The following is a 14,774-nucleotide window of genomic DNA, read 5'->3' on the forward strand; positions in this document are numbered from 1 at the left end:
ATGTGTATAGAATAGATAACAAAGCAAGAAATTGAAAGGTAAAAGAGGTGTTTATAGACTAAAATTTTCAAAAACTAAAAATTTAAAATCAAAAGGGTATTAATGTTTAGGAAATAGTTTGATTTATACTCTTACATTTAACTTTAATAAGTGTATCAATTAACCTTCTAAATTGTCATAGATAAATCGATTTAAGCTCTTTTATTAAGATTACTTTTGGAAATTGTCCATGCACATGTAGACTTCTCTAATTGTCAGATTAACTAGATGGATGATTTCAAAAGGAAATCTTAACTTATAGCCTATATTGATTTGCTTGTGAAAATTCAAGGTTTTGATGGATAAAATTATAATTCTCACATGTTGTTTATTCAAACAAAATATAATGAATGATATAAATTAACACGTCTAAGGAGTTGATAGTTTAAATTGAGACAATTATAAATTTAAGATTTTAATTGATATAATTTAAAAAATATAGAAGTATAAATGGATATTTTTCTTAAATTTTAGGTAGGTTGACACAAAATGACTTGGTCTCATTTCTCTTAAGCCTTTATCGTTTAACGTTTACCTTGGCTCTTATTGGTTTAGGGTTCTAATAGACGTAAACATCCAATTTTAGACTCAGTTGGTATATTAATTTTAAAAAATATTGTTGAATATGTTTAAGTCTGATAGTCACATAATAAAAAGTTTAGCCCTATTTGGTAACGATTTGGTTTTTTGTTTTTGTTTTTAAAAATTAAGCCTATTTCATTCACATTTCTTACAATGATATGCATCTTTCTTTAATATAATGGTTGAATTCTTAGCCAAATTTTAAAAACAAAAACAACTTTTTGAAATCTACATTTTTAGTTCTCAAAATTTGGCTTGACTTTTTAAATCATTGGTGAAAAGTAGAAAACAAAGGAAGAAATTTGGAGGTGGAAGTAGTGAAATTCTAAAAAACAAAAACAAAAAACAAAATGGTTACCAAACAGATCGAGATTGTTAAGATTTTTCATCACACTACAAGAATTTTCATAAATGAAAATTTTATGGGTTGGATTAGTTAATGAGTTCACCTAAAATAACCAAGACCAATCCGAACCGTCACGAACTTATTATTAACTTTAAATTTTATTTTTTTTACATGTAATAAAATTATATATATTATAAATATTATAATAATATAGATGCCCATTAATACCCATGATTAGTGTCCTAAAAGAGCATGTGCAATTCTTCCATCACTACCATTCTACATGAAATCTAAGTGCCTTATGGATACTCATCCTTAGTGTCCACTTCATTCCACCTCCTATTTCCAAATTGTAGTGGCATTTGGTGGATCTTGATAATTTACACATTGGTGAGAAAAGTAAAGAAAGGATTGGAGAGTTTTTAGAGAATTTTAAATCTCCATATTTTCTATTTATATAATTTTTCTATTTTATTTATTTTATTATATACTATGCTTTATTTATTTTATTATATATTATTATTATATTATATTTTCCCAAATCCGTGTTCTCGTTGTACTTCTTAGGGTCGGCAAAATTCCCCGCTACCGGGGGATGGGGTCAAACTGGGGACCTCTTTAGGGTCCCTGAACTGAGGACGGGGCGGGGATGGAGAGGGTGTCCCCGCCTCGTCCTCGACCCCGATCTTGCCTCGATTAGATTTTTAAATATTTTTTTCTATATATATAATTAGATTTTCAAATATTTTCTCTCTCTCTATATATATATTAGGTATTTAACTTTTTAAATTTAGCCCAATCTAAGCCAAACTAAAGTGTCCAAGCCCAAACCAAAGATATATATATATATTTAAAAAAGGTCCCCATAGGGAAATAAAAGGGAAAATGGTGAATGGGTCCCCACGAGGACCCGTTTCCCCGATGGGGAATTCCCGTCCCCTTCCCCATCCCCGCCTTGAATGGCAGGGATGGGGATAAAATCCCCCATCGGGGACGGGGACAGGGAACCCTCCCTCGCCCCCTCCCGACCCCGTTGCCAACCTTAGTACTTCTCAAGTTCACAACACGTTATCAGCACGGGCTCCTATCATTTTACTCGTTAAAGGTAGGTCTTAAAGGTATGTCAGTTTTTCCCTCTTTGTTATAATTAATAGATTTAACGTTATTTTGCATATTTAATATCTATTAAATTTTTAATATAAATATAATATTTTGTAATAGTGTTACTATGAAAAGTATTATAAAATTAGAGTTTGTAGTATTTGATATTAATGGTAATAATTATTTGTCATTAGTGTTTGATGTCAAAATACACCTGGATGCCCTAAAAATGTGATCATCAGAAAACAATTTTTCTTCCTAAAGCTTGTTGTAAATAGATGCAGTTGAGGCTCCAAAATTTTAAATCAATATGTTAGAGAAGACATTTTTCTACATTTCGGATATGCTCCTGCAATAGCAATATCAAGAGAAATATTTTGAAAGTATTCTACACTAATCTAATGTCTTCTCATGGTTGAATGAAAATAGTGACGAACTATTGATGAAAAATCATGAATCTCAACCAACTGGAACAACACCATTCCCTGAAGTGAATGTTGTGAATGTTAACAATCATGGTCAAGATCGAGGTCATGACTATGGCAGAGGTTGGTGATTGAATCTTTCAAATTCTAAAAGAACCACATAAAATGATGATCGCAAAAAAAAAATAAATAAATAAAATAAACCCACAAGATAAGAGTTCAAAAAGTGTTGAAAATAAATGCTTACTATGCGGAATGACTGGGCATTGGTCACGTACCTATCGTACGTCAAAACACTAGTTGATCTCTATCAAGCATCCCTGAAGGAAAAAGATAAAAAAATATGGAAGATACTTTTGCATACCAGGATAATGACATATTTGACCCATCCCATATGACAAATTTGGATGTGGTGAAGTTCTTTGAATCTCCTGAAGAGAAAATAGTAGAATTGATGGAACATCAACTGTTTCCATTTACTTTGAAAATATCTTGATTTAATGTTTTTTTTTTTCATCTCCATGTTTTTTTCCCTCTAAGTAGATGTTAACTTTGTATATTCTAAATGTTGTTTTTCTTATTATAATTATTTTCTTTTAATGAAGAAACTTGGATCATTTTCATATGTTGAGTGACTAAAAAATAAGTAAAGAATAACTATGTTTGGCAAACAGTACAACTACACATACAATACTTACAAGTAGAAAATATTTTTCCAAACTTGGAAACAAAAGTCAATACAATATCAGGTTTTGCAAACTTGATTGAAGGATTTGGAAAAGTAAATATTATTTTGCCTAGATGAACAAAATTTATAATTGACAATGAATTGTTCTCTAGTCAATAAAAAAGAAATCTACTTAGTTTTAAAGATCTACGTTGCCATCGTTATCATATTGAGACTGATAAAAAGAATAGTATGGAGTATATTTATATCATATATGTTGTCTCGTATGAAAAATGTATACTGGAAGAGTTGTCTACTTTATTTTATAGATTATATTATATTCATATACGAGTAATTGAAATATACGCAACAATGAACCTGACGTTCATGAATCCGGACATATTTACAATTTAGCATGACCGGTTGGTGTTGCGGTTGATGCCCTAAAGTCTCGTGTCCTATAGTTTGTAAATAATTTGTACGAATACTTGTGTTGTTAATATATAATATTTACTTGATATCTTATATTTTTGCTCAGTTACTTGTTTTATTTACTTTACCACAAACCAATAAAACATAAAATCTCTGGTTATCTGTATGTGACTCAAGCATATATGTGGTGACATACAAGTGGATCATATCTTGAGTGATAACCAAAATGGTTTGTAGTATATGGATATAGGAGGGAAACATTATCCTGGTAATGCTACTGATGCGGCCCGCTTTGTGGAATGGTCACAAGTTTGTGACTTGTTACAGATGGTTTGATCCTGATCATTCGTGTTGGAGATATGGGGCATTCTATACAAAAAGTTTGTATAAGACCTGACTACGAAGTGTTATTTTCTCGTTATATAACACCGTTCATGACAGAGACTTCACTTCACTAGGATGACCATAAGTAACATGACCTCAATCCTGAGTGAGTTTGGAACTCCTGCCATTGAGGACGGTTCTTTGATTTGTATGGGTGTGAGTGGCCAGGTCGTCGATTCAAACCTACCATTTTGGGGATTCGTCTGATTTGGGAGCTGAGAACTCAGCTGCACAAGATGGAATTCACTCCTTCCCCGAGGCAGGGGTAAGTAGATAGATGGTTCCTTTAAGGGTTGATTCCAGGGCTTGAACGATGTGGTGCCACATACATTCTCTTGGCCCGATAGGTGTTAACACATAGTTGGACTATGTTGTATTGTTCATTAGAGGAATCAGTGGTACTTAATGTTGGATTTTATGTCCTAAAACTCGTAGTTTGTAAATTAATAAACATATTCTGTTTTGTTTTTCAATAAAACTGTTATTGAAATTGTAATCTTGAATCCAATATACTAAGGTCCTAAGGCTATTTAATGTATTTTAAACTTTACGTAGTGACATAAAATGTGGATCAAGTTCAAATATATAGCCAAATGATCTATAGTATATGAAGGTTAAGGACACTTGGATGCGGCCCATTTTGTAGTTAGTACAAACGATGTGATCCTAAATCGTTCATGTGGAGACATGAAAGTGGGGGCATCCTATGTAAAGAGTTTACATAAGACTGAACCATGAAATAGTCACTTTTTACATTCTAAACACCATGTATAAAACTGACTATTTCGTTAATTGATGACCTAGGTCACTTAATCTTAATTATGAGCTAACTATGAACTCCTGTTCGCTAGGAATTATCCTTAGATCTGTATAGGTGAGGGCAGCTCATTATCGCTAGCCCAATAAGCCTCCGATTCTAGGGATAAAATCAGATGGATAGCTGGGAACATAGGGTGCAAGACGGAATTCACTCCTACCCGTTATAGGGATAGTAGATAGGTTATTCCCTTTAGTACTAAATCCAGGTCTTGAATAAGGGGCCCCACCCTCTCCTTGGCCTGAGAGGGGTTCGGTTCATAGGTTGGACCTTAAACCAATTGTTCATTAGAGGATCAGTGGAACTTAAGGAACAAGATGTAGTCTTGGGGGTAAAACGGTTTTTATGACCCAGCCGAGATTACGAACAACCTATGAAAGATTAACTTACTAATCATGGTTAAATCAAATGGACACAAATATATCTATAGTGAGGGGAGTGCAACTACGGAACTATAGTGGAATGACCCGTTAGTTAACGAATGTTGATTAACTCCGTCTAAAAGAGTTTTAGCCAGCTAATCTCGGATCGTTGGAGCTCATGATCTATAGGTCCATTAGGTTCCCCTACTAGCTCATATGGAATAAACTTAGAAGAGTATGATAGAATGATTCAAAATGTTCGAATTAGGTGAATAGAGAGAAACCGACAAGTATATGTGATATAGTAGTCGATTTCCAGTTTAGAGATACAGCTTTAATATTTAAATGTGATCTAAATATCAAGAATATGAATACGTTCATATTCAGAAGCTCGGAAATAATGGAAATGGTCAAAGATGTAAAAAGTCAAATAGTTAACTTTTAACTTTGAAAAGTCAAACTTTGACCGACCATATATTGAAATGTGATTTCAATTTCGAGAAAATGAATGCGGATTCATGCTCGGAAGGTCAAAATTAGTCAACACGGAAAAAATCATAAAAAAGTCAAAATGTTGACTTTTCAGTCAAAGTTTGACTTTGACAAAATGACTATGTTGCCCTTTGACTAAAGTTAGTGAGAAAATCCAAACTTTTATTGGATAATTCTACTAACAAAATAGTGGGCTAGGTGTTGGCTTATAGTAGAGACATTAAGCCTACTTAGATAGTGGATTCTAGATGTTGGGTTTTTATGGATTTGTTCCATGCAATTGTAGCATGGTTTTTTTTCTATAAATTGGGCTTTCAATTTGGATTAAAAAACTTTTGACATTTTACCAATTTTAGTTTCTAAAATTGGGCTGGAAAAATAAGAACCCAACCCAAAAGAAAAATCCATCTTTTATTTTCCATCTCTTTTTCTCTCTCAATTTTCTTCATTCATCGGGTCCCACAACCCGATTCTGAATCCAGAGGATAGTAGGTCAACTCTAGTGGTGGTCCGAAAGTGTTTGGGTCAAGATTCAGCTAGAAAAAGCGTTTTGGGAGCTACAAAAGTTGTATTTCATCCCTTTTAATTTACTGTTTTCCCCTACTTTTTGCATGTTTTTTTCCTTTAAATTAAAAGCAATTAGAGTATAATTAGATCATTATTCCACTGCGTATGTCTCGTGTTCCATCATTTAAGGAGTGAGATGTAACTATAGGGGCATAACGGTAAATTGGCCCAACTGTACTTACGAGCATCTGTGAAGGATCATCGTACTCATGATTGGTTATATCCGATGGACACATAAATATATATGTGGTAAGAAGAGTTCAACTGTTGGTCTTTAATAGAATACCTGACAGTTAATGGACGGTGGATATCGTGGCTAAAGAGTTTAGGCAGCTATTCACGTACCGTTGGAGTTCGAGCCACAGGTCCATTAGGTCCTCTGGGTAGCTTGGATAAAGTCAAGAACCAGTATTTGGGTTAATTTGAAATGTTCAAATTGATAAGAGGAAGTTCGATTATATATGATATAATTGGACTAGTTAATTATATATGATATAATTGGCTAAATGTATGAGATACATTATTTTGGAGAAAATTAGATATAAATATGATTTATCAAGTAGAGGAGAAAATACTATAGTAGATATGTGATATCAAACTATAGGATAAAAATATAATATGATTATATTTATTAATTAATTAATTGGTTAATTATATGATAATTAAGAAAAATTTTACGTTTGGGCGTGGGTTAGTGGGGAGCATCGGTTAATGTAACCGATGAATTAAAATGAAAAAGGTTTTCATTTTGATCGTCCGTCGTCAGATCGCCCGAAGAGAATTCGGAACCGCGCATTGGTGAAAGTAAACGATCGCTTGAGAGACTATATGATAGATCTTCTCTGCCTAAACGATTGTCTAGCTCGCGCTAAATGATCGCACACTGTTTCCTACACGATCGAATAGCTTCTCTATATGATCGGATAGTGTGTCGATTTAGCTAACCGATCGTATTCCTTTTCTCAAACGATCGTTCAGCAAATCCTACACGATCGTGTAGCTCCTCTATGCGATAAGCACTTCTGCTATACGATAGCATTGTTTTCTCTCCCACTTGCTTATCGCCTACATGACTCGTTTTTCCTCTATTCTCTTCCAAATTCACCAAAGCCCACCCTTTGGGTTTTCACTCCGAGAATACCCGGGGCTCATTAGTGGTGGTGTCGTCCCTATTGCGGCGTTCGTGTTCACTTTGATCGTGCTATTGTAGTCATCGTTCCCACCGGGCGTTGGTAGATCTGTTAGAGGGTTCCCCTGCGTTGGAGTTTCGGAGATTGAAGATAGTCTTCAACTGGTACGGAACTCTTTCGCTTATGTTTTTGTTGTTCATAACATGCCGTTAATTAATTTTTGATTGCATAACTGCATGTGTTGAATGTATATTGTATTTATTTCGATCACGGTGAGATCAGAGCGATCCGAACGCGCTCATGGAACTCTACGATGTGAGATCCTTTAATTGGTATCAGAGCCAGATTCTGATACTCCGATTTCATCTGTTGCAACGAAATGACTTTTACATTCATGGTGGGTGCATTTCTACGCTGTTTTAATTATTAAATCTGCAGTGGATATGCCAGATTAATGGATGTTTTCGGGATATTAACCTCGATTTGTTTAAGATCCTTTTACATTTGTGGTTATTTGTAAAGGTCCCTGCGTTTTTAGGCAGTAATAATCGTTATCGAGTCTATATTCAAAGTTTGTTTGGAGTTTTGAGTCGTTCGTCGAAGTTCTGGGCAAGCGTTGTGGCTCTTCGAGGAAGGAGGCGATCTAGGGTTGATCGTATCGTACAGAAGATGTTCTACGCGATTGCCGTTGATCGCATCGTAAAGATGAAGGTTTACGCGATCGCTGTTGAACGCATTGGTTAAACGATGGGGAATGCGATCAAGAGTTGGTCACATCGGGTTGACAATCGAGTACGCGATTACTAAGTATCGTTTAATTCACGTGCTAAACGATCGTTTAGGTCAGCAAGCTTAATCGCTTAGTAACTGACAAAATGATCTCTTAGTATCACAAGGTAAATTGTTTACCTGGTTGCGCGCATCGTGTAGACGATAAGATGCTCGCGTATCGTTTAAAGCACACGCGCTAGACAATCATTAGGTCAGCAAGCTTCATCGCTTAGTAACTGACTAAACGATCACTTAGTAATGCAAGGTAAATCGTTTACCTGTCGTGCGCTACACGATCGCATAAACGATCAGGCTTCGCAACCTCGTCGTTGTCTATGCGATCATTTACTTATGCTTCTATTGTCTAGTGCGCGCTATACGATCGTCTACCTACTGGAGTTTGCTACACGATGAAGACCTCCTGGCGGTTCAAGTCCCGGTTCGCCTGTGATCCGATTTGCTAGATGAAAAATGTAATAGATAGGGTTTTTCATTCCCGTTTTTTTTTTTTTTTGTAAAGGCTCATCCCGGTCCATTAATCTTTTGTTTATTACATGCAATGTATGTTTTTTATGTCATATGGTATGTACATATAGTAAATCCCACCTTAGGTTATGCAATGGTCATGTATCATCTCTTATTTGTAATTGTTATAATTTAGAGAAGCATGATTTAATTATGTAAGAGCATGCTCATGCATTATATAATATAAAAGTTATATTTATGTATGCATAAAAAGCATTGACATGCATCGTCTTTATATTATAAATGTTATAGTATAAGGGTGAATGATAGCATATTTGCTTGGTTGTTACGCATTATATAAAAGTTATATATAGTAATGACCGGACATTGCATGAAGCATGACACATAGGTTATTTTATAAATGTTATAAACGCCTCATTGTGCACAATGGTTTTAGTTGTTTCTTTTTAAAAGTTAAAGAGAAATTAGAACTAAGAGAAATAAGAAAGACATGCATGCTCATTTAGGTTTAATTCATGGTTTTAAAGTGTTTAAAACTTGGATTACATAGACCTAAGATCACGGTTCTAATACGATTAGCAACCCTAAGGCTTTAATCTTTTAATCAGTTTAATAGGATTAAATTGGCTAATAAAAGGTTAAAGTGTAGCAAATCTATCTATAAGGGACCTTTTGTCTAAGGCGGGTTCTGTCTAGGCTGGGGTATTTAAGTTGCCGGAAATGTAACACCCCTACCTGTGAACTTACCTAGAAAGGTGAATTAGATAGATTTGATGCATGCATGCAAGTTAAGGACAGTCCATTAAAGTGTTTAAATGTGACTACTCGAACTTGTTCATATTTCATAGACAAACATTATTTATGAGCAAAGTTTAAAAAGATGACTTAGACTAAAATCAGTAGCCGGATTGTCTAGGTTAATGAATCCATAGGTAGAACATTTAGTGGGAGGTACTTGGGGTATGAGATGCTTCACTTAAACCTTTCACTTTTCTCCTAAATAGTTAACATCGTGGGTCTATCCTCGGCCTCACGACACCTTTCGCATATCCCCCCAACAGATGGTATTTAGGTAGGTCAATATCAAGGTGGATGGAGAGAATGTTCATAGTAAGTGGGAGCGGAAAGTGCTCCCCCCAACAGATGGTATTTAGGTAGATCAATATCAAGGTGGATGGAGAGAATGTTCATAGTAAGTGGGAGCGGGAAGTGCGACAGCATATCCCTTGGTCTCCCTCGTTAGGTTGAATAAAGTTACTGCGCATAGCCTCGAGGCACCCTGGGAGTGTCCCCCTAAAGGATGAAAGTTTTACTCGTTTCTTCATTTGATCTTCTGTAAGAGGATAAGGTAACTTAGTCTCTTTCCTAATCTGTCTTTTCTCTATGATAAGCACATTAGGGCGGGACTCTGGCACTGAAAGTGAGGGGTTACACTTACGCGGAATAGTTAAAGGTTAACGATTCTAGACCGAAAAATGGTGGCTGTTAGGTTCAGTTCCAAGAGTTGGTTCTGCCTAATGGTTAAAAATGTCTCATCCCAGCGAAGGGGCAACTGATCACCCCACCGGTGGCGTTTGTCTTGCCTCACTGGGGCATTATTGCAAAATAGAAGTTTATAACTTAGGGTACTCGAAACTGTTTTGCAAAACTGATTGGTTTAAAAGTGGTTTAGCAAAATCTAATAAAGTTTTGTTTGTATTTTCAGCAACATTTTCAAATGGCAATAGCCACGTTATCGTTGTTAAGCGCCGAAAAACTTACTGGCGATAATTTCTCAACATGGAAACACATGATCACGACGATCCTAATCATTGAAGATCTCATGTTCGCTCTCACAGAGGCTTGTCCTCCTATTCCAGCTCCAAATGCTGCTCGAAATGTTCGAGAGGCATACGAACGATGGACAAAGGCGAATGAGAAGGCCTGAGCTTACATCTTGACAAGTCTTTCTGAAGTCTTGGTACAGAAATATGAGTCTATGGTCTCAACACGTGAGATCATGGAGTCCCTACGAGGGATGTTTGGACAATCGTCTGAACAGCTTATGCATGAGGCTCTTAAATACATATTCAACTCCAAAATGGAAGAAGACACCTCTGTTCGTGAACATGTGTTAAACATGATGGTCGACTTTACTGTGGCGGAGTTGAATGGGTCTACCATCGATTAGGGCAGCCAGGTTAGCATAATCTTGCATTCTTTGTCAGAGAGCTTCCTGCACTTTTTTAGTAATGTGATTCTTAAGAAAGTGAAGTATAACCTTACAACTCTCCTCAACGAGTTGCAGACATACCAATCTTTACTGAAAAGTAAGGAGAGACAGAAAGGTAAGACAAATGTTGCTTCATCCTCTAGGACGTTCCATAGAGGGTCGACCTCAGGAACGAAGTCTACACCTTCTACTTCTAACTCTGCACAGGGGAAGAAGAAGAATGGTGGTAAAGGAAAAGGGAAGGCACCTACTAATCCACCGCATGTCGCCACAAGGAGGAGTCCATAAGTTGCTAAAGGAAAGTGTTTCCACTATGACCAAGATGGACACTGGAAGATGAACTGTCCTCGGTAACTGATAGAGAAGAAATCATCCAAGGCTAAGGCCAAGGCGGATAAAGGTAAATGTGATTTACTTGTGCTTGAATTTGTTTAGTGGAGAATGATGATTCTGCCTGGATAATTGATTCAGGCGCTACTAATCATGTTTGTTCTTCTTTTCAGAGGATTAGATCTTGGCGACAGTTGAAGGCTGGTGAGATGACGATGCGAGTAGTCACCGAGCACGTCGTCATAGTTGTGGCAATGGGAGGACTTCAGTTAGCTTTACAGAACAGGTTTCTTATTTTAAATGATGTATATATTATTCCTGAACTAAAAAGGAACCTTATTTTTGTAAAGTGTTTATTACAATGTAAATATACCGTCTCTTTTGATATGAATAAAGCGTTTAGTCATAAAGATGGTGTTTTTATTTGCACAAAAAATCTGGAATCGAATTTATATGTGCTAAGACCGTTAGCAATTAATTCCCTCCATAATACTGAAATGTTCAGAATTTCCGTAACTCAATCAAACCGTCGATGAAATTCTCCAAAAAAAATGCCCAACTTTGGCATCTACGTTTAGGGCACATCAATCTCAATAGGATTGAGAGATTGGTGAAGAATGGACTTCTAAGTGAGTTAGAAGAAAATTCTTTGTCAGTGTGCGAATCTTGCCTTGAGGGTAAGATGACTAAACGACCTTTTACTGGAAAAGGTTCTAGAGCTAAGAAGCCTCTTGAGTTAGTACATTTTGACCTTTGTGGCCCTATGAATGTGCGAGTCCGAGGTGGCTATGAGTATTTTATCAGTTTTACTGATGATTACTCCAGGTATGAGTATGTTTATCTTATGCAACAGAAGTCTGAATCCTTTGAAAAATTCAAAGAGTTCAAGGTTGAAGTTGAAAATACATTGAATAGACGGATTAAAACACTTTGATTGGATCGGGGTGGAGAGTTTTTGGACTTGGCATTCGAGGACTATTTGATAGAACCTGGAATCGTTTCCCAACTCTTAGCGCCGGATACACCTCAGCAAAATGGTGTAGCGGAGAGGAGAAATAGGACTTTGTTAGACATGGTTCGCTCGATAATGAGTTACGCTTCCTTACCGAACTCGTTTTGGTGTTTCACAGTAGAGACTGCAATATACATACTCAACTGTGTTCCCTCCAAGAGTGTTGCAAGAACACCTTTGGAGTTGTGGAATGGACATAAAGCTAGTTTATGTCACTTCCGCATTTGGGGTTACCCTGCACATGTGTTTGAGGCTAATCCCAAGAAGTTGGAACCACGGTCGAGGTTATGCCTCTTTTTAGCCTACCCCAAAGGTACACGAGGGGGTTATTTTTATGATCCGACGGAAAATAGGGTGTTTGGTTCAACAAATGCTACTTTCCTAGAGGAGGATCATATAAGGAAGCACAATCCACGAAGCAAAGTCATATTGCGTGAGCTTTCCAATGAAACTACTGAAACTTCAATAAGAGTTGTTGAAGAGCCTACTACATCAGCAAGGGTTGTTGATGGGAGTTCATCCAGTAGGTCGGTTCCACCTCAAGAGTTGAGGGAACCTCGACGTAGTGGGAGGGTTGTGAACCCACCCGTTCGCTATCTAAGTTTCACGGAAATCCTTGCTATGGTATCAAATGGCGACGTTGAGAATCCATTGTCTTAGAAGTAGGCAATGAAGGATGATGACCAGGATGGTGACGTTGATGCAGCTTGTGTTTACAAGAAGATCATCAACGCTTCAGTAGTCTTCTTAGTGTTATACATAGACGATATCTTACTCATTGGGAATGATGTAAGTCTACTGATTGCATTTAAGAATTGGCTAGCGACCCAATTCCAAATGAAAGATTTGGGAGAGGCTCAGTTTGTTCTAGGTATACAGATCTTTTGGGATCGTAAGAACAAACTGCTAGCACTCTCTCAGGCATCGTACATTGACAAGTTGTTGCTCAAGTACTCGATGCAGGACTCCAGTAGGGGCCTACTGTCGTTTAGGCATAAAGTCACTTTGTCTAAGGAAATGTGTCCTAAGACGTCTCAAGAGGTTGAGAAGATGAGACGGATCAGTCTAACCCAAGCCATTTTGATATTGTTGACTTGTTTATAAAGACTCTCACGGCTACAGTGTTTGAGGATTACCTATGGAGCATGGGTCTATAGGATTGCCCGCGGTTGGACTAAGACGAGTGGGAGATTTTCTTGTACTAGGCTTTTATGCCCTAGTTTATTGTTTGTACTAGTTTTTTCTACACCCCACTTTGCTTTAGGACAAGTGGGGGATTGTTTGGGTTGATGCCCTAAAGTCTCGTATCCTGTAGTTTGTAAACAGTTTGTATGAATGCTTGTGCTGTTAATATATGATATTTATTTCACATCTTGTATTTTTACTCAGTTACTTGTTTTATTTGCTTTACCACAAACCAATAAACATAAAATCCCTGATTATCTGTATGTGACTCAAGCATATATGTGGTGACATACAAGTGGAGCATGTCTTGAGTGATAACCAAAATAGACTGTAGTATATAGATATATGGGGGAAACCTTATCCTGGTAACGCTACGGATGCGGCTTGCTTTGTGGAATGGTCACAAGTGTTGTGACTTGTCACAGATGGTTTGATCATGATCATTCGTGTTGGGGACATGCGAGCGAGGGCATCCTGTACAAAGAGTTTGTATAAGACCTGACCACGAAGTGTTAACGTCTCGTTATATAACACAGTTCATGACAGAGACTTCACTTCACTAGGATGACTATAGGTAATATGACCTCAATCTTGAGTGAGTTGGGAACTCCTGCCATTGAGGGCGGTCCTTTGATTTGTATAGGTACGGGTGGCCAGATCGCCGATTTAAACCTACCATTTTGGGGATTCGTCTGATTTGGGAGTTGGAAACTCAGCTACACAAGATGGAATTCACTCCTTCCTCGAGGCAGGGGTAAGTAGATAGATGGCTCCCTTGAGGGCTGATTCCGGGGCTTGAACGATGTGGTGCCACACACCTTCTCCTTACTCGAGAGGTGTTCACACATAGTTGGACTATGTTGTATTGTTCATTAGAGGAATCAGTGGTACTTAAGGAGTGAGTTGTTACTATAGGGGCATAACGGTAAATTGGCCCAGCTGTACTTACGAGCATCTGTGAAGGGACATCGTACTCATAATTGGTTATATCCGATGGAAACAGAAATATATCTGTGGTAAGAAGAGTTCAATTGTTAGTCTTTAGTGGAATGCCTAACAGTTAACGAATGGTGGATCTCGTGGCTAAAGAGTTTAGTCAGCTATTCATGTACCATTGGAGCTTCGAGCCACAGATTCATTAGGTCCCCTGAGTAGCTTGGATAAAGTCGAGAACCAGTATTTGGGTTAATTTGAAATGTTCAAATTGACAAGAGGAAGTTCGATTATATATGATATAATTGGACTGGTTAATTATATATGATATAATTGGCTAAATATATGAGATACATTATTTTGGAGAAAATTAGATATAAATATGATTTATATTAAGTTGAAGAGAAAATACTATAGTAGATATGTGATATCAAACTATAGGATAAAAATATAATATTATTATATTTATTTATTATTAATTGGTTAATTATATGATAATTA

Source organism: Benincasa hispida, chromosome 12 (genome assembly GCF_027475165.1).
Source record: "Benincasa hispida cultivar pf3 chromosome 12, pf3_genome.v1.1, whole genome shotgun sequence".
Classification (NCBI taxonomy): Eukaryota; Viridiplantae; Streptophyta; class Magnoliopsida; order Cucurbitales; family Cucurbitaceae; genus Benincasa; species Benincasa hispida.